We start from the raw sequence: 26,584 nt of genomic DNA on the forward strand, positions 1-26,584 counted from the left end.
TCTGAAGTCTAGGGTCCTTACTTTGCTGCTCTCCTTTCTTCCTTTCCTCAGGACCCTGAACTCAATCATCTCATTGTTGCTGCTTCCCAAGTTGCCATCCACTACTACATCCCCCACCAATTCTTTCCTGTTTGTGACCAGCAGGTCAAGAAGAGCTTGGTCCCTCACTGGCCACTCCAGCACTTGCACCAGGAAGTCATCCCCAACACTTCAAAAGCTTCCTGAATTGCCTGTGCACTGCTGTATTGTCCTCCCAGCAGATGTCAGGGTGACTGAAGTCCCCCATGAGAACCAGGGCCTGTGATCGGGAAGCTTCTGCTAACTGCTTGGATAAAGCCTCATTTACCACATCTTCCTGGTCTGGTGGTCTATAGCAGACTGGTACCATGACACCTTGTTGCTCTCCCCTCTGACCCTAACCCAGAGACTTTCAACAGACCCATCTCTAGCTTCATACTGGAGCTCTGAGCAAACATATTGCTCTTTTACATAAAGTGCAGCTCCTCTTCCTCTTCTCCCCCCACCGCCTGTCCTTCTTGAGCAGTTTATACCCATTTATGACAGCTCACATGACTAAAGCTCTTTCCCACCAAGTCTCTGTTATTTTTCAGAGTGATTGAATTTTGTTTTATAGTTCCCCTTAAAAGAAAAAATTAAACTATTATACCCAATGTAATTAATAGTTAATTATTCATCTAATGATGTGTATGATATTAAAACAAATAAAGGGATAAGCAAAAGCAAACAATGTCAGCTTCCTGAAATCCACTCTGGAAGTGTTTGCTTGTATCCGTATTTACCATGTTCTCACAGAAGGAATGTCAAGACAATTAAACAAGTCATGTTACATGTAATGTTTTCTCATAAGCATAAAAAAGTAGCATGCATTAAGAAAAATGAAGCAGAGAATTTAAAAAAAAAAAAAAAAAAATTTTAGAGCAAAAAGTTACATGGTTGTTACTCCAAACCATCAATTTTTCACTTATGATAAATTTTAATTTTTTTGTTAAAATAAACATTCTTAAAACACAAAAGTGAAAGCATATACCATAAAGTCAGGAGTGCGATGACTCTTGGTAGCAGCCATCTTGCAAAAAGCAACAGCAAAAAAACAAAAAACAAAAAAGAAAAAAAGATAGTTGCCATGCTGCTTTAACAGTTGTAGAAATCCAAGAATTAGCTGAAGTTTAAAACAATGTCCTAAATATCTTTTGATAATCAAGAGAGAAATGAACAATCACCCAAATATAAAATTAAACCAGTTCCCCAATGGCTTTAAATTACATTACCAAAAGACACTCTATAGTTCAAAACAATTTGTGGATATTCAAGATTCTAATCAAGTCTTTACTTAGAAACAAGATGGCAACTGTTTTAAGACTACAAATTTCTGCTGGCTTATATATCCATCAATTGTATGCAATCCCTGATACTGTTTGCTCAGATATAAGAGAACTAAGAAAACTCAGTCCAAGAGAACTTTGCTAGTAATGCATTCTCACACTAGTACAGAAATTTTAGTTCATCAAGGTGGTCTTACAGTAGGCTTCTAGACAACTAGCTCTTCTACAGCTTTTGAGCAGATGGTCAAAACTACCGTCACCTTCAGAAAAACAAATCAATAAAATAAATGAAATTCAAAATTAATGGTGAAAAGCAACTATCAGACTGAGGAACTGAGCAAAACAAGCCATGATAGACTTTTAATAAAATTTCACTAGCATCCTGCGTTCATGGAGAAACCAGCTGCAATCTAATACAGAAATTGGTATCGCAGGGGTGTCAAAGATAAGGCATGTGGTTCCTGGAGAGGCCTGAATGCAAGGAGAGTACTCACTGCCAAAATCCCCAATGTATGGAGTCCAATTTGGGATGTGTAGCAGCAGCAGAGTCCAGGTACAGCCCCGGGAATGGACGGGAGGGAGGAAGCAAACTCAACTCCCATGTGGTACAAGAACAAAACCATGCGTAAAAACTGTTCTCCTTTACTTATTTTCCCCACCTCTAGCCAACTGCTCACCCAGTGTCAACCTGAGATCTGTTGAACAGTGCCAAGGGCCATAGTACAATATTAGCACCATTAAAGTGTGTGAACAACTACCGATTCACAACACAAATCCATAAATTTCAAACAGAAATCCCAAGTGGCAAAAACAGTCCGACCCAATTGTGGTCTTTGCAATCTCAGAACTGCTCTATTACTTTTCTAGTCAAAAAACAAGCAAAAGCTAAGAGCTGGTGCTTTCCAAGGGGGTGCCTTGAGCCTGAAAAGGTTGAGAACCACTGGTCTACAGAAAAGGGAAGGACAGGATGGGAGCCACAGGAACAAGAGTGTATTTACAACAAGGTACAAATTCTGAATTGTAGCAAAAACAAAGACACAAACCAACAAGGAAAAAGTGTCCCACCAAGACAACAGTAATTGTATAATAGCTAACCTTTACTCAGTTGCACAAAATCTATAAATGCAAATATGTAATACTCGGTGACTGCAGTTTTCTAGAGAAAGGGCTGTTAACTAATTTTCTTATAAAAAGGTAGCAAAACTACAATAATAAACAACGTGTAGTTTCCCCATTTTCCATCATCTAAAGAGCATGGTCATTAAAATCTAGTCTTCATCTGTACGAAACTCAAACAACTAACAAAAAGATAAACATTGGAAGTTGTAATGAAAGAAATAACCACTTAAAAAGGACACCAAAAGATCAATTTTAAACAATTTTAGGTCTTACAGATCAGCTTTAAACAAACAGCTGCACTATAAACAAGTCCTAATATTTTTTGTTGTGAAATACAAAACATTGCACTCAATATGAACAAGTTTCCTCACATCGCATGCTGTTGCCAACTGGCTCCATCTTTGAGAACTGACAAGTTTCTTAATTCACATAGGTTCTATTTCACTAAGTATCCAAAGCTGGATTTCTTGTAAATCTCAATACTTGTTTGGCAAGGAGTCTACAAGGTTGTAGGATCTGCACAAAAGTATGCAAATAGATTCAAAACGCTTCATTTTCAGACGTATAACATTCTGATAAACAATTAAAATTAGTAAGAGCTATTTTTCTTTTTTAAATGTCTCTCTAAAGCCAGTTAATATCATCCAAGTCCAGAAAAACCTTACACAAAGCTACAATGCCCTTTGAAAGCCAAATACTGTACTAAATGAAAACCTCTTCATGCAGACTGTTTTTCTAACATGGCAATTTACTGACTATTTTCTCTTAATGTACCCTCCACCTTCAGATTTATTGGTCTTTGCATTCCATCTCCACCTCGTCACACAATGTTCCTGCAGGAATGGCAAAATAGCTTTGGCAAGATGGACAAGCCCTATGAACCTCTGCAGTACAGGGCTGTAGCAGCTTAGTAACCGTGTGTAAGCTTCTGAGGGAATAGCAACTCCATCATCATCTATGAAAATAAGTCATTATAGCTCTAACATTCTGACCTTGTCAGTGGGATAATCAGATCAACGTTGAATCTAGAAAGCCACAGCTTAGAGGTAGCAGCAATTTTATGTTTTAATAAAAAAAAAGGAAAGATTACAGTGGAGCCACATATCTAAATGTACTTTCTGCATTAAATATGGACATACTTAAGCAAGGGATTTAACAAGTGTAGTTCTCGTTTGTTTTAAGACTGAATGGGTTACAAATACAGCAACACCAATTAAGAGAATAATTCTTATCTTAAATAAACCAACCCTTCATACATACATTTTCTAAACCTGTTAGGCAAATGAGGGCTACAATCTCTCTCAGAAGCATAGCTTACATGCAATTTGCTTACAAAAATTGCAAAGCTTTAAAAAAAAGATCCAAACAAATCTGGAAATGAACAGTTAAGCAACATGCGGTGCCTATACATCTGCTCCGACATGTTCCGATTAGAACACATCAGAGCACACTCAACTAATCATGCTGCAGCATCTGATACGTTTAGCATCCCACACAAATCTTTCACCATTTAGCATCAATTCTCCCAAATTTTCTAAAACATTTATGAATTATACAAGTTACTTTTAGTAACAAACACGTTTTGTTCATTTATTCTGACAAACTGATATTCACTTTTGTTACTATAATATACAAGTACATGTCCTGTTGCCTCTTTTAAGGAGATGCATCAAGTAGGTACAGCACTCCAACACACTGAAGTGAGCTTTTTTGAGTGTTAAAAATTAGTCTGTTTGCACATTAACAAAACAGGAACCCAGAAAGACCTTCTGTTCCTTAAAAAGAAGCTTTTAAAACACAACACAAAGCTCCCCTTGCAACGGAAGGACTTCAGTACAGAAGATTCCTAGACCGCAGTCATTTAACTGGTCTATCCCTTCCTCACTTTTAAAATGCCTTCCCCTTAACCTAAACATTGTAAAAACATTTCTTCCTGTACTCTTCAACCAAATATTGAGATAAAAAAATAAGACCACTTCACAAACCAACACAAGCTGACTTGTTTACAAAAAAGCACACAAGCACTTTGGCACGTTGCCACTATATTTCATTAAAACAAGTATCAGCTTAAAAAAAAAAGGTGACAAGGAAGATATATATAGACAGAGATATCTATAGATATATCTATACCAAATGGCCTCACAGAGGCCAGTGAGGCTTGATCTTCTCAAGAGCTCTTAAGAAAAACAGAAGCAATTTGGATAATGGCAAGCACCATGCAACTCAATCCTATTCCTTTTCTTTTACTGTGATGCACTTGTGCCTGTACTATACTTCAGCTTTTAATAATAATCACTGTTCCACTACAGTTAATGCTGTGGGTTTGTTCCTAGCAGCTGATAATATGCCAATAGTTCAGGCTCCACCTCTTCCTAGTAAATAAGAGAAGATAAAGGAAATGCATCTCCATATTGGAATTAGAGGTGAGGACTTCCCAAAGCTGTTGCAGAATAGGTTTGCTTGTCAAACACTCTTAACCAAAAACAGAATTTGCCTCTAACAAATTCAAAAGTCTGCATCGCCTGAATTCAGACTGGTCCTGCATTTGCCTACAGATAAGGCAGCTACTTCCATTTTAATTATTAATTTTGTTTAAAGACATGTCCATATTTTTTAGATTTATTCCTTGTATTCTAATGCAGGGATTAAGCTGACTTTTGTTTTCAGCTTTAATTTAGCTACTTTCCTCATGTTAATAAATTAATTGCTGCAATTCAAAATAAACAGAAAATCTCTGGACTGGATGTAAACAAGGGAATTAAATGTGCATTTGTAATGTAAACGTCCACATCATTTTGTTACTGTTCTAGGCATTAACAAGCCAAGCAATTCACAGGTTACTTATCTGTAGCCACAAGTCTTAGAGACATATTTGGAATACAGGAACTGTGCAAGTACTTCAGATCTTAACCCCAACAGCCTCTAGAATCCTAGTACCTGAGTCCATAGCTAAGAATTCCAGAGAGAAAGACAATTTATAAGGTTTGAACCTGTTAATTACATGAATCATGATGTTATCCTAAAGGTATTTTGAGTATATGAATCATTGTAAGAGCTTCAGTAATTATGGAATATATATTCTATTTTCTTGGAATGAAATGTTTTTTTCCAAGAAAATTTTTTTTCTTGTACTCTGCATTGTATTGGCACATTTAAAAAAATACAAACATTTTTAAATGCTTCAATACAAGGCAGCTTCAATGAAACAAAAAGAAGTTACATATCATTTTAGTAAGACCTTACATGAAGTATTAGTCAAACTGATAGCTTTAACATTTTGTTGCTAGCATTAGTTGGATATTTGTTCATTAAAGCTTGTTTAAGTGTATTATTAAAGTGCTTTCCAGTATGAAATCCAAAATATCAGTGTCACCATACAGCTCAGGTGGGGGTGGAACAAATCAAAAGATATAATTTCAATAAAGCCGAGTCGGAGTGATTATTGCCCCACAAGCCAAGCAATCAAAGCATTTAGAAAATCCTGAACTGCTAAGCATAATGAATTAAAAAGATGTTGCAATCATTTATACTTGAAGTTGAGATTTCATTCAATAGGTACCTTTTTAATATAACTATTCCTGAAAAAACTGCTTAGATTAGACATTCTGAATTTCTCACAAGGAAACCAGTTCCCAGCCGATCAAGCAACATGATTCTGCATGCTATTTGACTCAAGTAAACACAAGGCATATCCCAAAGTCTCCTGTTCAACTTAGCTGCATACCTGTTACTGAATTCGACAACATGCACGATAAAAATCAATTGCATTTAATTAAGATTTATCACTAACAGGGGGTTTCATACACTATTAAGAAAGCAAACAAAAAGTCAAACTAACAGATAAATACTGCATCAATTGACAAAACAGGATGACACTGTAACAAATAGGTATAATGAAAAGCCAATTCTAAAAAAGTGCATTTTAAGAGAAGTACTATATTTATAAATTGCCTACAAGATGAAACAAGCAGTTTCATAACTGTAAAGTTAGAGATGCACTCCAAGTGTGCATAACTCATCTTCTTTAGCTCCCACACCCAAATAAAGCATGAGAAGGACCAGGTATTATTCTCCAAGCAACTCAACTGACAGAAGTCAATTAGACAGCTATCAAACAGGGGTAGGGAGGGGTTAATATCCGTTTAGTCTTTGACATCTAACACTATTAATCATTACCTGGACCTCCTCAGTGATAACTGCTGGTGACCTTTTTTGGCTTAACTATCACATATAGAAAGCATGACTGATCCCCAGGCTGAACAAGGACCCAAGTGTAGCTTTCCAGCCTCAAGCTAGCCGTGCTCAGGCAGTTAAAGAGCCTCATGGGATATTTATTCATTACTAAATTATCCTATATTGCTCAAGTTCCATTAAAAGACAAGACAGCACACTCGGTGCTATTGAATGACTTTACAGAATTTAAAGAGAGAAGAGGCATTACAAAGATGGGCCTGAATTAAAATTTTGTCTCAGAAAAGGAATTAAGGTGCAGCATCAATACAAAAACTTTAAAGTTCAGTTTTATAGTTGGCTGCCCTGAGGGAAATAAACTTTTCACAAACAAACTTGATCAAGGACAAACAAATTGAGGCAAGGATTCTGGAGCTGCATCTTGCAATGGACCAACAAAATAGTTGGTAAAGTCGTTCTACAGCTGTAAAAAACACAAAGCACAGTGGAGAGCTGCCTAATGAATTGGGCTCCTTAGCATTTCTACAATTCAAAATAGTTAACAACAGTCTGGTATGAAGCCAACTATTACTCTCCAGACTCCAAAGTGGTTAGCCATGATGTTCTGAAATCAGGCAGAAGATACAGCAAGGTGGTACCTTAGAGTAGCCTGTTCCAAGAGGCAAAAATTTTTGTAGGCAACAACCTACTTCATTGGACGCTATCAGGCTTCAAAATCGTATAAGGTTGATGCTCCAAATTTCTGCTTCAAAACTCAGTATTTCAGAGAAGTGCTCTACCAAACATGAAGGCTCTCTCCAGAATTCCTGTCTGACTTCCGGGAAAGAAACAAAGAAAACAAGAAAGCTAGCACACGTCCACTACTCTCCCTTTGCAAAAACTAGATCCTACAAGATGGTTTCCAAAACTTTACAATTTCATGACTGCCTTTGTGATTTTTCTCACCTTCAGAATGAGTTAAGTGCTTTCTTCTGCTGATACTCATAGCTCCTCTAAGCATAATACAAAAGTTAAAAGGCTTCTTTTGAGTTTCTCTGTAGTTCACACACACACACACACACACTTCTTTGTACATAGCATGACAACCAGCCAGCCTAGAGTCAACAATCCCAAGAAAATTCCTTATGTTTCACTAAAGGGATTTTCCAAGGTTTGTCAAGTAGTTTGTCTATCAAACAAGTAAAGAACCAGAAGCCTGTGCACTTCAGAAAACCTGTATGGTTCTCAGTGAATGGTACTGGATAAGCACAAATAGCTTTCTTCAGATGTGATCCTAAAGTTACCACCATTAGAGAGCTCTGATCCATTCAAGAGGAGAAAAAACAAAAAACAAACCAAATCACATGAAGAACCATTCAATTTTTTTCTGCTTCTCAGAGTAAGGACCCTGCCACAAAAATTTCTTGTGCAACTTTGAGCAAAATTAATCACTCTGCCCTTCAGCTTCCTAAAACGGATGAATCTCAGCGTTTGACTTATTTTTTTTAAGCATTTTGAGAGAAATGCCACACTTGAATAGCAATATAGAAGTCATATCCTAGAACAAAGTGTCTGCACAATTCAAGGCCTGTACACAGGAACATAACAACAGCCACAAAAAAGATATCTATTGTTAGGCAAAAGAAACTGTAACATACCTATCCAGCTCAAAGGCAACATAAAATAACTGAGTCTCACAGATTTGTAGGGAAGTCCAAATATTTCTAATCTCAGTTAAAACATTTTTTGCATTGCAACAAAGAAAGGAAAGAAATTTTAAGATTACTATTTTAGCTGAAAACCTGGCAGAGACCTAACACATACAGAGAAAGCCCTATTGTGTCTGCATCTCATAAGAAAGTACTGTACAACACTATATTAAAATAGTCTCAGAGGGGGGAGTGGGAAGGGAGGAGAAGGACTGCTAAAACAAGAATGTAACCAAGCACAGGTTATGATCATAACTATGGCTATTTTACAAAGTTAACAAAAAACTCACTTGCTGAAAATATAAGGGCAGAGGGTACAGAGAAATCAAATATATCCTTTTTTTTTTTTATTCCAAGTGCAGTAGTTTGTTTGCTGATCCACCCTCTCCAGCAAGTAACACCAGAGGAGTGGAGAATTGGATAGTAACATATATTGACCTCTGCCCACCCAAGAACAGGTTTTAAACCTCTTTAATAACAAACAATGACAAGTTTGGAGAAGAGACTGCATTTCTTTAGCAGTTAGCAGAAGAGAATTTTGTGGAACAAAAATATCATGCACTTTTTGACTAGAGATAATCAAATACCTACTATGCTGTGACAGTATCCCCGTTTAAAGAATGAAGAGCAGCACAGCTAGCATGCCAAAGTTAGGAGTCACCAAAGGATTGCTACATCTGCAGGCAGAGCACATTACACACACCAAACACTACCTGCTTTCCTCCATTCTTCCCCACAATCCTGTCTTCCTCCAGTAATTCCTGCAATATCTTCCAACCCTTGGCAAGAGTTCTGTGTCTTCTACCCCATGTTCCACTCCTCAGATTACCCTCCATGACACCCCCCCATTTTTTCCCTTTTCATTTCTCCCATTTTTACCTAAACCGTTAGGGCTTTGCCCATCATCTAGAACATTTCTTAAAGTTCTGGAATTGTTTGGATGCAACATTCAAACATTATTGCAATACAAACAAAGAAATGACAGTCAAGTGTACAACCTTGCTTTGGTTGGTCAAAGATACTTGGCTTCTAAAAAAAAAATCTGTTAAGGACATAATATGACTAAACATAGGAATCAGTACATTCAAATTATTAGTGGCTAGTCTGTTTCCACATGTTAAATTATTCCAACCCAACTTTGCTTCATAAAACTTTGTTGGTTGTTGAAATATAAAATTTTAAAGATCAAAAGTAGTCCCACTGAAGTTGAAAAAGTATCCAAATATGGAGGCTTGGCAGGATTCAGTTTTTAATCAGTAAATGCTGACATATGTCACTTTCACATCATACTCTCAGACTAACAAAAAATGTCCATCATTAGTAATCAAAACAGACAGAGAGCACATAAGAAAAATGATGGCTGATGGAGCATGTGTTGACAGAGGGAGCAGTCCTACAGAAATGTGCTAAATGTAGTTTAGACTGCAACTCCCAGAAACCCCAGGGGACTGGGAACAAAGGAAGAGGAAGTGACAAAGAACAAGAAGGAGCTACAGGCTAGGGGAGCCGGGACCCCTGACAGATTAGCCACTTAGCTGATGGCAGTCCTACAGTAGTTGTGCTTGTCATTAATAATTTATCCCCCACCCACCTCATATCACACAATCCTGAAAATTTGAATTGATAAAAATCTAAATAAATACTTTAAAAAAATCAATGTTATCTGTCAAAAATTTTTAAAATACAAAAATTGAATTCTACCAAGCCTACAAATACGTAGTTTTATGCCATGTACACACATACTTGAATTGTCTCGGGGTTTCTAGTAATAGCCAAACATAAGCATTGTGAGACTTGACAAGAAAGCTGTGAAATAAATTTATTAGCAAGACTGACTACTCTGTTCAAGTGACTAATTTAAAATTAGTGAAATTAGAAGTTAAATAAAAGCCGATGTATATACATGCACGTCTTGCATTTCTATTTCATCTTTTCATAATATTCATTCTTTATAATACACAAATAATTTTGGTCAGCTACAGTGGCCATCTCCAATCCACCAAGTTTCAAATTTGCCTGTTTCAGCATACCAGAAAGCCTTGTGGACTGGTCCAAAGCCCACTGAACCGAGCGCTAAGGACCCTTTTGATTTTACGGGTCTCTGAATCAGGCCCTAAATGGTCTGAAGTTAAATTAGAAATTGAACACCTACCAAAATTAAAGCAGGAAGTCTTAAGAGAAATGTGATCCATCACCTACACAAACAGGTGCACATGAACAGAGTGTTCGCTGCCTCTAAATTCAACATGAAAGCATTAAAACATTTGTTGCAGCTACATAATGAAGCTTCTTTCTACTATCCTAGGTCTCACTTGTAAATTTCTTCACTCCATGGAGAACGCAAAACAAAAGCAGTTAAGGGCCACTTTATAAAACACCTTTGAGCCATATCATGAGGAAAAAAAAACCAAACACAGAACATAACAAATATTACTAGTTACCAATATAATTTCTTTACCTCTCTCAGTTTTGTTTTTTTACATTTTAAATTAATCACTGCATTAAAAAAAAATACAGAAACTAGTTATTGGACAAATCAATTCACTTCAGAAAAGAAATCTGCGCTGAAAGGGAAATTCTCATTCAAGCCACGATTAAGAGTCCGAAAGAAACAGAACAAGAAAAAAAATGCCAATTTGATAAAATGAGAAATTCACTGGACTTTAAAATGCAGGAAAAATATAAAAACTAAATACCAGAATGTTATTACTGGCAGTGAAATACCTAAAATCTGAAGTACGCCTAGAACTGTAATTAAAAATTTTGTTTTTAAAAGTGCAAAAAACTGAATTTCACTGTTATCAAAGCGACAATTATCTGCTACTTAATTTTTACCAAACTATGCTATTTGACAGCTAAAGCAGTCAGCTCATCACAAGCTATGTAACAAACATCAGTGCCAGAAATACATTAATTTTGCTACTTTTCTCCCAATCATTTATAATGCTAATTAGCAGTCTTGCTTTCAAGAATTTTTTTTAATCACAACTGAATTGCTTTCTTTCCCTAGCCGCCCAACACTGACTTATTTACTGGTCTCCAAACACTACACTGTTAGTTCTATTTTACTACAGGATTGTGGCCTACTATTCATCTAATTAGGATGCAGTCTATCTGCTCACAAGCAATTGGTCTAGTCAAGGCTCCTGTGTTTTACAATGTTAGAACACATGAGATTATTAACAGAATTTCTGGGATAAGAGGGAAGAGATCCAAGGGCAGTTTAACTACCATGTTAACTTGACTGTATGATGCTGCAGCACAAAACGAGTTTAGCATGCAGTTCTACATGCGAAGTAAGAAAAATGGATGACTTACTTTAGCCCTATGTAAGAAATATGGGAGAACAAAAGATATGTGAAGCTGAAAACAGAACTTAAAACATGGGTTGATTAATACTTTAGTTAGCCTGACACCGTATCAAATACTAATTAAAATTCATGTGAATTTTAAAACACACAAATTATGTTACTGAATTCATTAATATAAATAAAAGCCAGGCTTCAAGGGATTCAATATTCTAACACGTTTCCTTGTTAAGCTAATGGACAGATGTATGCAAACAAATTAGTTTCTAGAGAGTATGTATTAAAGCTGGCCATGATTTTTTCTTCTGATAAGAACTGTAAAATTATGCACTCAGTACTACAAGGGTCACAACAGCTTTTAACATGTAGGCCATTTTGCCACCTTCAGAGTTATGGGTCAGTCAATTCCTAACCCACCACCCCAAAGCTTGCTATGCAAAGATAACAAAGCTAATTAAGAAAAAACAACCTCTGCAAGCATAACTATTTTATATGTTCTTTAAACAACAGAGATAATTAGAAGTGATGCTTGTAAATTGAGATTGTGTAAGCTCTTCCACAATGCACTGTTGTATAGTAGTTCCAACCCTCCGAAGTACAAGTTTCCCTCACTTTATCCTGTACATTCGTGGACAATGGTATTCCTGGAAAACGGCGCACAACTCAAATCCACGTAAAGGAAACAATTAGGGATACGTTCCAAGACCATGACTGTACTGACCCCCAGACCCATTTCTACCACTTCTACAAGACAGTTTTAGTACTTGCCAACAGCAGACAGTACACACAAGCACAGGGCACTATCATAATGGGGATGGCAACTACAGAAACGCATGTCGCAGACAACAAGCAAGGAGCACAGATGCACACAGGAGACTATTTTAGTGCACGTCACTCTCACAGTGCACCGCACAAAGTAGCTGATTGTGTTTTTCCACCACACCAATTGCATAAGAGTGAATTTACGTTGCATAAAATGGATTTTTGGTATAAAAAAGGTCACTGCGCAAGAATGAATTGGCACATACCAAACCCAAATAAAACAAGGGAAACCTGTACAGGTCTCCCTCGCTTTATGTGGGTTCTGTACATGCAAATTCACTCTTACGCAGTGACCCTTTTTATACCAAAAATTCGTTATATGCAACGTAAATTCACTTTTATGCAATCAGTGTGGTGGAAGCCCGCGGTCAGCTGCTTTGTGCAGTGCACTGTAGGAGCAATGCGCACCAAAATATAGTTTCCCGTGTGGAAGTGTGCTCCTCGCTCACTGCCTGGGACACGGGTTTCTGTAGCTGCCGTCCCCATTATGGCTTCTATGCATCCCACTAACTTACTCCCTCTGCTGTTGACGAATACCAAAACTGTCTTGTAAAAGTGGTAGAAATGGGTCTGGGGGTTAGTATAGTCGAGGTCTTGAAATGTGTCCCTATTTGTTCCCTTTATGAGAATTCGAGTTACATGCAGTTTTCCAGGAATGCACATACAGCACAAAGCAATGGAAACCTATACTAGCTAAAATGTGAAGAAACAGTCTTGACCCAAAAGTATTTTGGATCAATTAAAGCCCACTGTGAGCCATGCTCTATGATCAGTATAAAGCCCACTGTGAGCCATGCTCTATGATCAGTATAAAAGCAAAGGTTTTAAATACCTCCCCCATTAAATTTTAAATCACAACCCGCCATCCAAACACCCAGACGAGAGCCACTGAGTAGATGCCATGACAAGAGCACACTTAACGAATCCTTTCCTCCAAAAGCCTGATCAATGCAGCGGCTGAAGCTGCTATAATCCTAGAAAATGCAACAGAAGCAGAAAAGTTGCTCCAGGGCCATCACGGGGACAGCTCTATCCTGCACCAAAAACATGAAATTTATTCTTCACGTGTAACTCTGGGCTATGCATCACTACAAGCCGCTGGCTTCCTTCTAGGGCCTCCCACTCCCAAACCCCAGAAGCAACACAAAGCCATTCCCAGCACAACCTCTCCTGACTAGCTGAAGTCGAAACATCCCAGACCCCGAAGGATGAACCCTGCTCTCCCATGACTGCGCTAGGGACCTACGATTGAGGGGGGCGGGTGGGAAGGAGCTGGGGGTCTCGTGCATGAGTCAGGGAAGCAAATTTGCTGTGGCCGATCCGACCTCCCTCGGGGCCCGCAGGATAAGCACGGGCAGGCGGGGAAACGCTCGTGTCCGCAGCCTCCCGCACACCTGAGGGGAGGGAGGGAAATAAATCCTCGCGGGGGTCGGGGAGCAGGCTGCCGGACCCCGAGAAGCCTCCCCGGGCCCCGAGCGCGGCCGCAGCTCAACAACGGGACCCCGCCGAGCTCCAGCTTCGGGCACCGGGCCGCCGGGGGGGAGAGGGACGCCTTACCTCGCCACCGCCGCCGCCCGGATCCGTCCCTGCAGCCGCCCGCCCGCGCCCCCCCACTCCCCTCAACCCCGCTCAGGACATGGTGCGTCCCAGCCGGGCTGCGCTGTCTCGGGCGCGGGCGCTCCCACTCGGCGGCGCCGGGGGGTCGGGCCGCGTCTCGCCGCTTCCCCGCACCTCTAATGGCGGCGGCTGGAGTAAGCCAAAGCAAAATAAACCCCCATTCGGCAGCCAGCTCGACGTCAGCGCCGCCTGGCGCCTGGCCTCGCACTCATTGGCCCGCAGCGCCACGGCGCTCTGGCCAATGGGAGAGCGCCTCTTTGGGGCAGAACAGGTGATGTAATCCCCCGCTTCGCATTGTGAGGGGGCTCCGACCGCCCCCCCCCCCGCCCCCGGAAGCTCCGCCCCTCCCAGAGAGCCACAGCCCCCTCCCGCCTCCCTTCAGGATCCCAACCGACCAAGGAGCCAGATCACCCCCAGCAGAAGCCAGAGTGGATCCCCCAGGGGGGCAGGTGGCAACATGAGCTGTTTGCCAGGAAACTCTGGGCATCCCCTCCTGCTGCTGACTGAAGATTGAGTGTAGTGGGGGGGGGGTTCCCAAACTGTGGGCCGCATACCCCTAGAGGGACACAAGCCATCTCTGCGGCAGGGGCGTGTGGGAGAAGCTGTGTGACAGAAGGTTTAATTTTCATTCTAATCATAATTGGTGTTGAAGGAGTTACAATATAAAGTGTATGCTGGGAGGGGTGCGTGGATGGCTGGAAGGGGGGGGCACAATAAAAAAAAGTTTGGGCTGGTAATGCTCTTCCTCAGAGGAGTTTACCCCCTCAATGAAGAAGGTTCTGCAACTACCTCAGTATGAAATTGACAGCTCAGTTCCCATATAAGGTCTGTATAGTTTGGGGACCCATGTTATACATCCGGGTTGGGATCTACGCAGGCCTCGCTTCCAGGAACATTATCAGCCATCTCACGGTCAACAAGAATGAACCGTATTTCTTATCCATTTTAAAACCAGAGGTATCAAATGAGCGATACAAAACTTCCTAAAGGGTACTTTTGAACAGGATCCTTTCAAAGGACACAGCGGTGTAACTACCCCGCTGCAAGGTGCCACTGTAAAGGCTGTGGTGCATCTAACCCCAGCCAGCTCTCCAATTGTATTATACAAAGAATACTAACCCTGGTGCTGTAGTGCGTCTCCAGAGTACTAGTCTCTGCAGGCTCCAGCCTTTAGTATAATCCCCTTAATGCACATTTCAAGAGAAATGTTTTAAAAGCACTTCCAAAGAAATATTTATCTTCTCAGCATTTTGACTTCAACTGTTGTGTTAAGCAAACCAGCAGTTCATTGGCAACGTGTAAGGGGTGCATGCGGGTGCACGTGTCCCCCCTACAAAAAAGTGCCACCGAGTGTCGGCAGTGTCTGCGGGCAGTCGCCACTCACCATCCCGCCCTCGCTGCTGACACCAGCAGCATCTGCAGGAGCTCCCTGCTTACTGCCACTGCACTCCCACCCCTGCGCCCCACAAGCCGCCGGGGAGCACGCATCATTCATGCAGAAGTTCCTAACTCAGGCCCATGGATGATGATCAGAGATGTACAACACTGGCTGTACTAAGGGACTCCTCACATCTAGTAGTTGTGGTATTATTTTAAATCCTCTCCAACACAGCACTTCACTGACTTATGGACTCCACCAGTCAAAATTCAGTTATTTTAGCATGTTGTCCTTGGCAGGGGGGCCCTTTATGCTGTCTTCCTGTAATCTTCATACTCACCTCTTGCCTCCTGCTTGCAGGCCACTATCCTGAATTCTCCAATTGCTGCTGGACCAGGCTCCCTGACAGCAGGGAGTTACTCTAGACTTTTCACTCCTAGTTCTTAGGTTGCTCAATATCTAATTTTGCATCTATAACCAGAGGCTGCTACCTTTGGCCTCCTGCTTCCCTCTCTGTTCTAGCTTCCTTCTGACTTCTGAATGTTATTACTTCTTCCCAATTTAAGTTGTAGGGAACCCTCTATTAGCTAGCAGTCTGACTGGATCGCACTATGCCTTCTGCTGTCTCACTTTTGTTTGCATTTATTTGGTCTAACAGACATCCACTGAAATCAACCGGGGCAGTGTTTGGCTTTTGAGTGCCCCAGGGAAACTGTCAGTATTGGGCCTTGTTCTTCCAAGAGAATAACTCTACTTTGGATAAGGCAAATGTTATTACCCACAAGAGACCAAAATGAAAGTATGTCTTTATTTACAAGAAAATAGGTTTGATACAAACAATATAAAACGGGGTGGGGGTGGGGATGGATGACTTTGCCCTGTTAGCTTACTCGTACATTCTCTATCTCCACTGAGCAAGTGATGTCCCAAATCATGCTTTGGCAAGAATGCCTAGGGTTAAATGTAATTAACTACACACACAAAAAAATTGGGATAGCCATATTTTTTTTATTGCATGGCCAAATATTAGATCCAAATCAGAAAATTAGGGTTGGAAGGGACCTCAGGAGGTCATCTAGTCCAACCTCCTGCTCAGAGCAGGACCATCCCCAACTAGATCATCCCAGCCAAGGCTTGGTCTAGCCAGGTCTTAAAAGGCTCCAAGAATGGAGACTCCACAGCTTCTCAGGGTAACCCATTCAAGTGCTTTACTGCTCTCCTAGTGAGAGTTTTTCCTAATATCTACCCTAAACTTCCCTTGCTGCAACATGAGACCATTGCTCCTTGTTCTGTCATCTGCCACCACTGAGAACAGTCTAACTCAGGGGCGGGCAATTATTTCCGGCAGAGGGCCATTTACCCAGTTTTGCCAAGCTATCAAGGGCTGCATAGGTAGCCCCGCCCCCTGGTCACCATCTTGGGACCAATGTACCAGGGCCAGCACCAGTGGGTGCCAAAGTGGGGCACAGGCTGGCAGCGGTCTGTGGAGCCGAGCTGGGCTGCACCAGCAGAGAGAGTGGAGAGCTGGCCCGGCTCCATAGAGCCCCTGCTCGCTGGAACTCCTGTAGTCCTGGCGCCCTGCTCTGGGTCCTGCTGCCACTGGCCACAGGACACTGGTGTGGCCCCCGTGTCTCCACTGGCTCCCGCACCCACTCACTCCCAGTGCCCCTCCAGCCCCACAGTACAGGCGGGAGGCAGCGTACAGCACCAACCCCCTGCTCGCCGGCAGGAGACAAGCTGGTGCTGAGCACGGGCAAAAGTAGCCCCTCCCCCACCCTGTGGCCAGTGCCTCACGCTGCAGCCGCTCGCAGCCTGTGCAGGGCTGCCTGTCCCTGCTCAGGACAGCCCCGCGTGGCCTGCGAGCAGCTGCAGCAGGGAGTGCTGGCCACGGGGATGGGAGAAGGGCCTATCTTCTCATGCACTCAGCACCAGCTCGTCCCCTGCCCTTCCCTGCCCCGCTTCTTACCTGAGCTTTCTATGCAGGAGAAGCAACATGGTCCCAGACCAGAAGCCCCTGGGTCCAACTGCCCCTGGATCCTGTCATTTTTGACAGGAACCAAGGACAGATAAATATTAATTTTCTACATTTTGTAGGGGCCCCATGGGCCAGATAGAATGGCCTAGCGAGCCGGTTCTAGTCCATGGACCATATATTGCCCAACCCGGTCTAGCTCCATCCTCTTTGGAACCACCCTTCAGGCAGTTGAAGGTTACTATTAAATACCACCCCCCTTCTCCATTCTAAATAAACCCAGTTCCCTCAGCCTTTCCTCATAAATCGTGTGCCCCAGCCCCCTCACCACTTTTGTTGCCCTCCACTAGACTCTCTCCAATTTGTCCACATCCTTTCTTTAGTGTGGCCTCCAGATGTGGTCTCCCCAGGGCTAAACAGAAGGGAATAAATCACTTTGGGGAGGTGCTGCACCTGCAGAGAAAGAACCAGCACCATACCTACAGGCTGGGGAACTCCCTTCTTGTCAGTGCAGAGGCAGAAAAAGATCTTGGAGTCATCACTGATGCCAAGATGAACATGGGCTGGCAATGTGGGGATGCAGTCAGGAAGGCCAACTGCACCTTGTCATGTCATGCATCCACAGATGCATCTCGAGCAGATCCAAGGAGGTGATCCTCCCCCCCTGTGCGACACTAGTCAGGCCGCAGCTGGAGTACTGCGTCCAGTTCTGGGCGTCGCACTTCAAGAGGGATGTGGACAACATGGAGAGGGTCCAGAGGAGGCCACTCGCATGATCAGGGGACAGCAGGGCAGGCCCTACGAGGAGAGGCTATAGGACCTGAACCTGTTCAGCCTCCACAAGAGAAGGCTGAGGGGGGATCTAGTGGCCATTTACAAACTAGTCAGAGGGGACCAGCAGGCACTGGGGGAGTCCCTGTTTCCCAGAGCACTACCAGGAGTGACTAGAAATAACAGTCACAAGCTGGCAGAGGGTAGATTCAGACTAGACATCAGGAGGCACTACTTCACTGTCAGGGCAGCTAGGATCTGGAACCAACTTCCAAGAGAAGTGGTGCTGGCTTCTACCCTGGGGGTCTTTAAGACAAGGCTAGACAGTCACCTTGCTAGGGTCATTTGACCCCAGTACTCTTTCCTGCCATGGCAGGGGGTCAGACTTGATGATCTGCTCAGGTCCCTTCCGACCCTAGAAACTATGAAACTTTGCTTGATCTGCTGGCAACACTCTTACTAATACAGCCCACTATGCCATTAGCCTTCTTTGCAACAAGGGCATGCTGTTGACTCAGACATAGTCAGCTTATTGTCCACTGTAACCCCAGGTCCTTTTCTGCAGAGCTGCTGTTTCGCCAGTCAAAGCGCCAGCCTACACCGGTACATGGGATTGTTCCATCATAAGTCCAGGACTTTGCACTTGTCCTTATTGAACTTTAGGAGATTTCTTTTGGTCCAATCCTCCAATTTGGCTAGGGGTCTCTGAATCCTAGCCCTACCCCCCCAGCATATCCATTACTCCCCACCCAGCTTGGTGGGAAATGGATTTGGACAAGCCATCTTTAAGAAACAGTGACATTGTTAGAGGACACCTATTTTCTTCATATTATATTATCTCTAATAAGAGATAATTCAGAAAATGAACCTTGGTTTTAGGAGATAATTAAGCAGTTATCTCTTTAATAAAAAGGCAAATGCTGTACTAAATATTACTGTTTTAATAGTGAAATATAGAAAATATCCAGAAATAACTGTTAGAGATGAGACAGGCTAGAAATATTAAATTTACATAAAAACAAAAGATAATTATAGTTATGGGTTAGCTAGCTTCCAGGGTATTTTCTCAGGAAACAGGTAACTTTCTAGCAAAATGTAATACAGTGAGCTACATCAGCAAAAGTGTGGTATAAATCCTGGAAAGGACTGTAAAAGCTAGATTAAAATATACTAAAAGAATTTTTTTTTAAACAGAGGAAAGAGGATAAAGTAAGCAAAATTAAAAACCATCATTAAAATAACTTTAGAAACAGATAATTATTCTTTTTGTAAAAACAGTTTTACTGTTACCCTGCAAAATGGAATGTCCATGTCATAAAATATTTGTAAATACAAAGTAACAGAAATGAAGAAGTTTCTCATTAAAATATTTATTGAAATTTTTATCAACAATATTACTATTACAAGAGAATAATGGCTGTATTTCAAGGACTCCAGGACCCTTTTTCTTTTATGACCTCTAGTTGTTGGCAATGCTGTCCCCTCTCTTTGGCTTCATCTCAAAAGCTGCTGGCATCTCCCAGGTTTACCTTACAGATCAGTAGCACTGAATTTTCACATTTGTTCTAGAGTTTTAAAATATAGCGGGGAGCAATTTTCAACTGTTTAGAGCAGGAATGTTTGCACAGTGGGTTATATCTGACAGGATGTAAAGTTCTAAATTGGGAGAGGAATCAAAACCTGTGACTTAGTCACATATTATTGGCAGTAGCTTTTATATCCAATGTAATAAAAATAGGCTTATCCTATTCAACTTTTAAAAGAATGCAGTATAAATACAATGCAGAATAGGAGATACATATATGCCATCCAAAATGTTTGCTTTATTGTAACACTTCAAGAACAGATTTCAACTTCCCAACAATTCATTTGGAACTCTCATACTAGAACAGGAGCTACCCATAGGGTGCGTCCAGATGAGCACAGATGTGCGGTACGTGGCAGACCACACACCCACAGGCAAAAAAACCCACGCCAAAAAAAAAAGCAGGGCAGCACATATGGTGGCAGTGCACAGTGCCCAAAACCAGAACCTGGCAAACCAGACCCATGCTCTGGCTACCAGTCAGGCATCCTGCCATGGCTGCAGCCCTAGAAGGCTCCCAGGACTCCAAGTAAGGCTGCTGGGACCAGCACAGGTGCTGGCCCCAGCCTCCTTTACCCCACCCAAGGTAACCTGCCACGTCCCAGAGCAAGTGTGGCACGGGTATTCCCTGGGAACAAATAGCAGCAGCAGCACAAGGTGTGCCACTGCTATTTGTCCCCAGAGAAACAAACATCCACGTTCGTCTGGACATGCCCATTCTGAAATAAAACTTCATAAAGTTTTATTTTCTGAAACTTGCATTGTGAATTTGAATTTGTTATATGTAAGAAAATGAAAAACAGTGGCACCTGAGTTCATGATAAAATGTGTGTGTATGTGCACACGCACAAAAAGAGAGGAACACCACTTGCATGCATTTTTCTAACATTTCTTTTGGAGCTCTATTTCAGCTTTCATAAAATCATAGGAAAGCAGGGCTAGAAGGGACCTCAAAGTCATGTAATCCAGCATCCCAAGGCAGGATTGTCCCCAACTAAACTATTCCAGCCAAGTCAGTGTCTGTCCAACCTGTTCACCAGGGGACAGGGACACAGAGGAACATGAGGACACTTTGCTGTCAAGCCAAGTGATGAGCACAGGTAATACCCAGGTAAGTGAAAGAGTCCAGGGCAGACTTAGGAGCAAGAGGACAGCACAGGCACCTACAGGAGTCCTCAAATGCCTGAACACAAATGCTTGAAATAAGCAGGAGGAACTCACCCTCCTGCTAGCAAGCAAAAACCAAGACCTAGTGGGGCTCATGGAGACCTGGTGGGAGTCTACCCATGACTGGGCAGTGGACATCTAGGGATACAGGCTGTACAGGAGAGACAGTAGGGAAAAGAGGTTGGGGGGGCTAGCACTGTATGTCAAAGAGCAGTAGACGTCCTCAATGATCAGGATGGGGTCAGAGGAGGAATAAAATGAGGCATTCTGGGTAAGAATGCAAGGGGGGCATGGGGAAAGGGACTTGTTAGTAGGCATCTACTACAGACCACCTCACCAGGGGGATGAGCTGGACCTGGAATTCTTAGGTCAGCTCACAGAGGCTGTGAAGTCAAGGCCCATGGTTGTCATGGATGACCTAAACTACCCAGACATCTGCTGGAAGAAGCAGTCAGCCAGGTGCGACTGCTCATGTAGGCTCCTAGCCAGGATACAGGACCTTCACCTAACCCAGGAGGTGCATAGTCCCACCAGGGGAAATGCCTTGCTGGACTCATTCCTTGCCACAGGCAACAACCTGGTGAGGGGTCTGTGGGTACTTGACCACCTGGGCAACAGTGATCATTGCCTGCTGGAATTACTATCCAGCACAGGGTGGTGAAAGCAAGCAGCAAAGCAGAGGTCCTCGAATTCAGAAAGGCCGACTTCAGTAAGCTAAGATGGTTGGTAGGAGAGGCATTGGGGTTTCAAAGCCTCAATGAGATGGGGGTTCAAGACGGGTGGCTGTTCCTCAAGGAGACGATCCTCCGAGCTCAAAGGGAGTCAGTCCCAATGCGCACCAAGGAGTGCTAAGAAGCCCCCATGGCTCGGCAAAGGCATCCAGGGATGCCTAAGGACAAAAAAGGAGGCATACAAACAGAGGAAGCAAGGGGCCATCACCAAGGAGGATTACACCTCCGTCACTTGGAAGTGCAGGGAAGCTGTTAGGAAGGCCAAGGCTAGCAACCAGAAGTAGGACTTTTTATTATCCTTTTTTCAAATACATAGGAAGTAAGAAGACACCAGGTAACATGGGGCCCCTACAGGATAGGCTTGGCAATCTGGTGATTGCAGCAAACAAAAAAGCTGACCTCTTTAATTAATTCTTTGCCTCCATATTCCTGAACAGAAACCGAGACATTTCCCCCGCTACAATTGCGGACGGACCCAGGGGAGGCACCGCCATGCCTAGGGTCAGGGACAACCTAGTTTGGGAACTCTTGGAGAGGGCTGGACACGTTTAAATCAGTAAGTCCAGATGCTCTTCACCCAAGGGTGCTGAGGGAATTGGCGGGGGTCATAGTAGGGCCCCTGGCACGGATCTGTGAGTGTTCATAGGGCACTGGCCAGGTACCAGAGGATTGGAAAAGGGCCAATGTGGTCCCCCATTTACAAAAAGGGGAGGAAGGAAGACCCAGGAAATTATAGGCCAGTCAGTCTGACCTCGGTCCTTGGGAAGACCTTTGAGAAAATTATCAAGGAGCATATCTGCCCACCAGGGGAGAAAATGCTCAGGGGCAACCAACATGGATTCACTGAGGGCAGATCCTGCCTGACTAACCTGGTTTCTTTTTATGATCAGGTCACAACGTCCCTGGACGAAGGTATTGGGGTGGATGTAGGTCTTCCTGGACTTTAAGAAGGCCTTTGACATGGTTTCCCACCACATTCTCTTAAAAAAAAAACAAACTAGGTGACTGCGGCATTGATGCCCACACAGTCAGATGAGTGGCAAATTGGCTAGATGGTCATACCCAGAGAGTAGTGGTGAATCGGTCATTTTCACCCTGGAGGGATATAGTCAGTGGAGTCCCTCAGGTCTCGGTCCTGAGGTCCTGTTCAACATCTTTATCAGCGATCTGGATGTGGGTGTGGAAAGCACGCTGTCCAAATTCACTGACGACACCAAGTTGTGGGGCGAGGTGGGCACGCTGGAGGGGAGGGACAGAATCCAGCTAGATCTAGACAAATTACAGAGGTGGGCAGATAAGAATAGGATGGAGTTCAATGCAGACAAATGCAAGGTGCTGCATCTAGGGAAAAGGAACCAACAACACACCTATAGGCTGGAAAACACCCTTCTTGTCAACACAGTAGCAGAAAGAGATCTTGGAGTCATTGTTGACTCCAGGATGAACATGAGCTGCCAATACGAGGAAGTGGTCAGTGAAGCTAACTGCACCTTATCGTGCATCTACAGATGCATCATGAGCAGGTCTAAGGAAGAGGGGGGGATCACCTATGCGGTGTTGGTCAGGCCGCAGTTGGAGTACTGCGTCCAGTTCTGGGCACTGCACTTCAAGAAGGATGTGGCTAGCATTGAGAGAGTCCAGAGGAGGGCCATTCATATGGTCAAGGGGCAGCGGGGCAGGCCCTATGAGGAGAGGCTAAAGGGCCTGAACCTATTCAGTCTCCACAAGAGAAGGCTGAGAGGGGATCTGGTAGCCATTTACAAACTTACCAGGGGAAATCAGTGAGAATTGGGGGAGGCTCTGTTCCCCTGGGCACCACCCGAGGTTACTAGGAATAATAGCCACAGATTGTTAGAGAGAAGGTTCAGGCCAGACATCAGTAGACATTAGTGTATAGTCAGAGCTGCCAGGCTCTGGAATGGGCTCCCAAGTGAGATGGTGCTCTCTCCTACCTTGTGGGTCTTCAAGAGGAGGCTGGACAAATATTTGGTTGGGGTGATATGCCCAGGGCAGGGGGGCAGTCCTTATGATCTGTTTAGGTCCCTTCTGACCCTAAGCACTATGAAAGTTTCCAGGGATGGAGAGTCCACAGTTTATCTAGGTAACCTGTTCCAATGCCCCTTGTAGTCAGAAAGTTCTTCCTAATTTCCAACCTAAATTTTTCTGCTGCAACTTGAAGCCATTGCCCCTAGGCTTGTCCCTGATGGTCACACAGAAGAGTTCATGTCCATCCTCTTTATAATTGTCCAGGTATTGTTATCAAATCTCCTCTCTGACCCCAGTCTCTTCTTCTCCAGAATAAATAAACCTAGCTGTTTCAGCCTTTCCTTTGCAAGTCCTTAGTTTCTTTGTTCAGCTAATTAAACACAGTTTCATTCTCCTCTTCCAATACTCAGTGCGGTTCCTCCAGCACTCCTCAACCCTCCTTTACTCCTCAGATTCATAGATGTCATCTTGGTTCTTCCAGTCTCTCTGATATTCAGTGACAGTTCTAGAACTGGTCAGAAAAAAAATCTGGTAAAAAGTTTTATTGGAACCTGCAGATTTGGCCAAACTGGAACATTTCATAGAAGTGATCCAATTTCACTGAAGTACTGCATGAACTGTGTCCGATTTCCTGGCATCTTGGCTACCTGGATCCTCAGCAGCTTGGAGTTATTCCAGGGTCCATGGTCCCAACCTTGTAGACTGCCCCAAGCTGATCATCCTAAGGCTTGCAGGAGCTGTAGCTCCCTGACAACCTCCCATGCAAACAGCCCTGGGGCTCCATACCCTTTTATAAAAGTTTTCTAAATATTTTAATAAGAATCCAAGCTTTCTTCTTCTATCCAGTCCCTTTCAGTTCTCTTTTAGGTTCTTGTTGTGATTCATTGTGCTTGTAAATAAGCAAATGGTACAGGAAACTATTTAGTAAGAAAGCATTAAAACATTTTACACTAGAGCACATCTACAAGTTACATGTGGCTTCAGGCAGCTAAAATTAAGTTTGTGCTAGTTCATAGTATTCTGAAGAAATGGATGAGAAACTACATTACTTCTTTCTATACCAATATGGGATATTATGCTGTAGTGGAACTGCTTCAGCTAGAATACAATTATTCTGTAGTTAGTGATGCATAACTCTAGATTTCTCAGTTAAGCCATTCCTTTTACTTTGGTTAATGCTGGCTGTCAACCACAGCATAGTGATTAGACATGTCACACCTACCGAAGTGTGGAGATTTGCATACTTACCATGTAGTTATTTCTTTGTAACAAACAGTAAATATGCAAAGCTCCTTCCTTTTGCTGTTACTATAACCATTCTGCTTCAGTCAGCTCGTCTCTTAAAATTTTCAAACAGTTTGTCTGCAAGGAAGACTAACAATTAAACTAGATCAAAATTTAGGCACTGTCCTGATTAAAAAAACCTTATAGTCCCTCATCCACAACTGCTGTCCAGGTTGCTGTATTTGTGTCAGTGAGCTTCAGATCTATCACATACCCTTTAACTGGTGAAAAAAAAACAAACCAGTAGAGCCTCTTCATTATTGAGGAGGGGAGAAGGGGACGTTATAGCCCTGCCCCATGGCTGCACCAAGGAGCTGTTTTTGACACTCTACCCTCCTCAGGCCCAGTCTCTGGTATGTTCAGAGAACATTTTGCAAGGAAGTGACTTAAAACTCATTACCCTTCCTCCCCAGCAGTGTGCTCTCAAGTGCTTCTGAGGAATGTCTCAGACATGCATCATGAGACCATCTTCACTATGTAGTAGCACAACACACCTGGGAAAATAAGAGCTTATCCCGCCCCTAGGCATCCAGGAAAAGAATGGGAGGATTCTGACAGCTGAATCATTTCAGTCTATTCTGCCTCCCCACTGCCTGCGCATTCCTGGGAAAAGCCAACTGCTTCCCCAAAAGGCTGTCAGGTGTAGCCTCAAGCAGCAGGCTTCTGATCTGAGCATTTCCCCATTTTTTTCAACTATCAGTGGACTCTTCTACAAAAACACAAGTGACATGCCTTGACAGAACCAACAATGGAAAATACCTAAGCACCCTAAACAGTACAGAAGGATGTGAGCAAGGGAGGGAGGATATTAAATTTGCAAAATAAATGAAACAAAAGCAGATGAATAAAGACCTAGAAAACAGGAAAAACAAGCTACAGGCAACTGCACAGAGACAAGGCTAAAGGGGACATTGGGATATCATCCATTCACAGATCCTTTGGAAAATGCCTTAGGTAATAACAAGAGGGGGGAAGCTGGAGAGCTTTGGTTTAGAGCAGTTTGAAAGACATTTATTTTCTTGAATCCTTCAGTTCCACTGAAAGTGAAGGAAGGGAAAATGGCACAATGACATCACAACATGGCATCTTACTTTTGGGGTTCTTTAAATCCGAAATAAGCAGTGATTTTTGGACACCTTCTTCAACTGGACAGACAATTAAAATACAATGGATTTTGGGGTGCACAGTCAGTCAACAGAGAAATAGCAGGTCTATGCTGTGGCTGGAATCCAGGCTCTATCAGTATGGTCTGAAAGCTACCTGGGGTAGGAGAATCTGCCCATCCCAGATGGTAAGCATGGCATGGATCCCTGCCACTGCACTATGCACGCATCAGCAGGTTTGTCACAGCACAAGGACAAAGAGTGGATTAAAAGGAAAAATGGAGGAGACTGTCAAAGGAAAATCAGAAAAAATGGTATAAAAATAAATCAAGGAGAGAAGTTAAAAATAAAGATACAGGTGAAGAAGATCAGTAGAGAAACCTCTCCTGGATTGAACCAATTTCTTTTAAGTCAATGATAAGCAACATCATTAAAAAAAAAAAAAGGCTGATAGAAGTGGTGTGGGCTGGCTGGACTAGCTCAAGTCATCTCACTAGAAACAGTATTGGACAGGAACAG

General features: G+C 42.8%; 1 protein-coding gene across 1 annotated transcript in view; it reads right to left on the reverse strand.

Moving 5' to 3' along the window:
- ZRANB1 (zinc finger RANBP2-type containing 1) overlaps positions 1–14,232 on the reverse strand; it is a 79,204-nt gene extending 64,972 nt beyond the window's left edge. Inside the window, exon 1 of the mRNA XM_090057536.1 lies at positions 14,029–14,232. The gene's annotated coding sequence lies outside the window, so the exon portion shown is untranslated. The remainder of the gene's footprint in view (positions 1–14,028) is intronic.
- Positions 14,233–26,584: the final 12,352 nt, after the last annotated feature.

The sequence above is a fragment of the Crocodylus siamensis genome, chromosome 7 (genome assembly GCF_052110815.1).
Source record: "Crocodylus siamensis isolate JL-2025a chromosome 7, ASM5211081v1, whole genome shotgun sequence".
In the NCBI taxonomy this organism is placed as follows: Eukaryota; Metazoa; Chordata; order Crocodylia; family Crocodylidae; genus Crocodylus; species Crocodylus siamensis.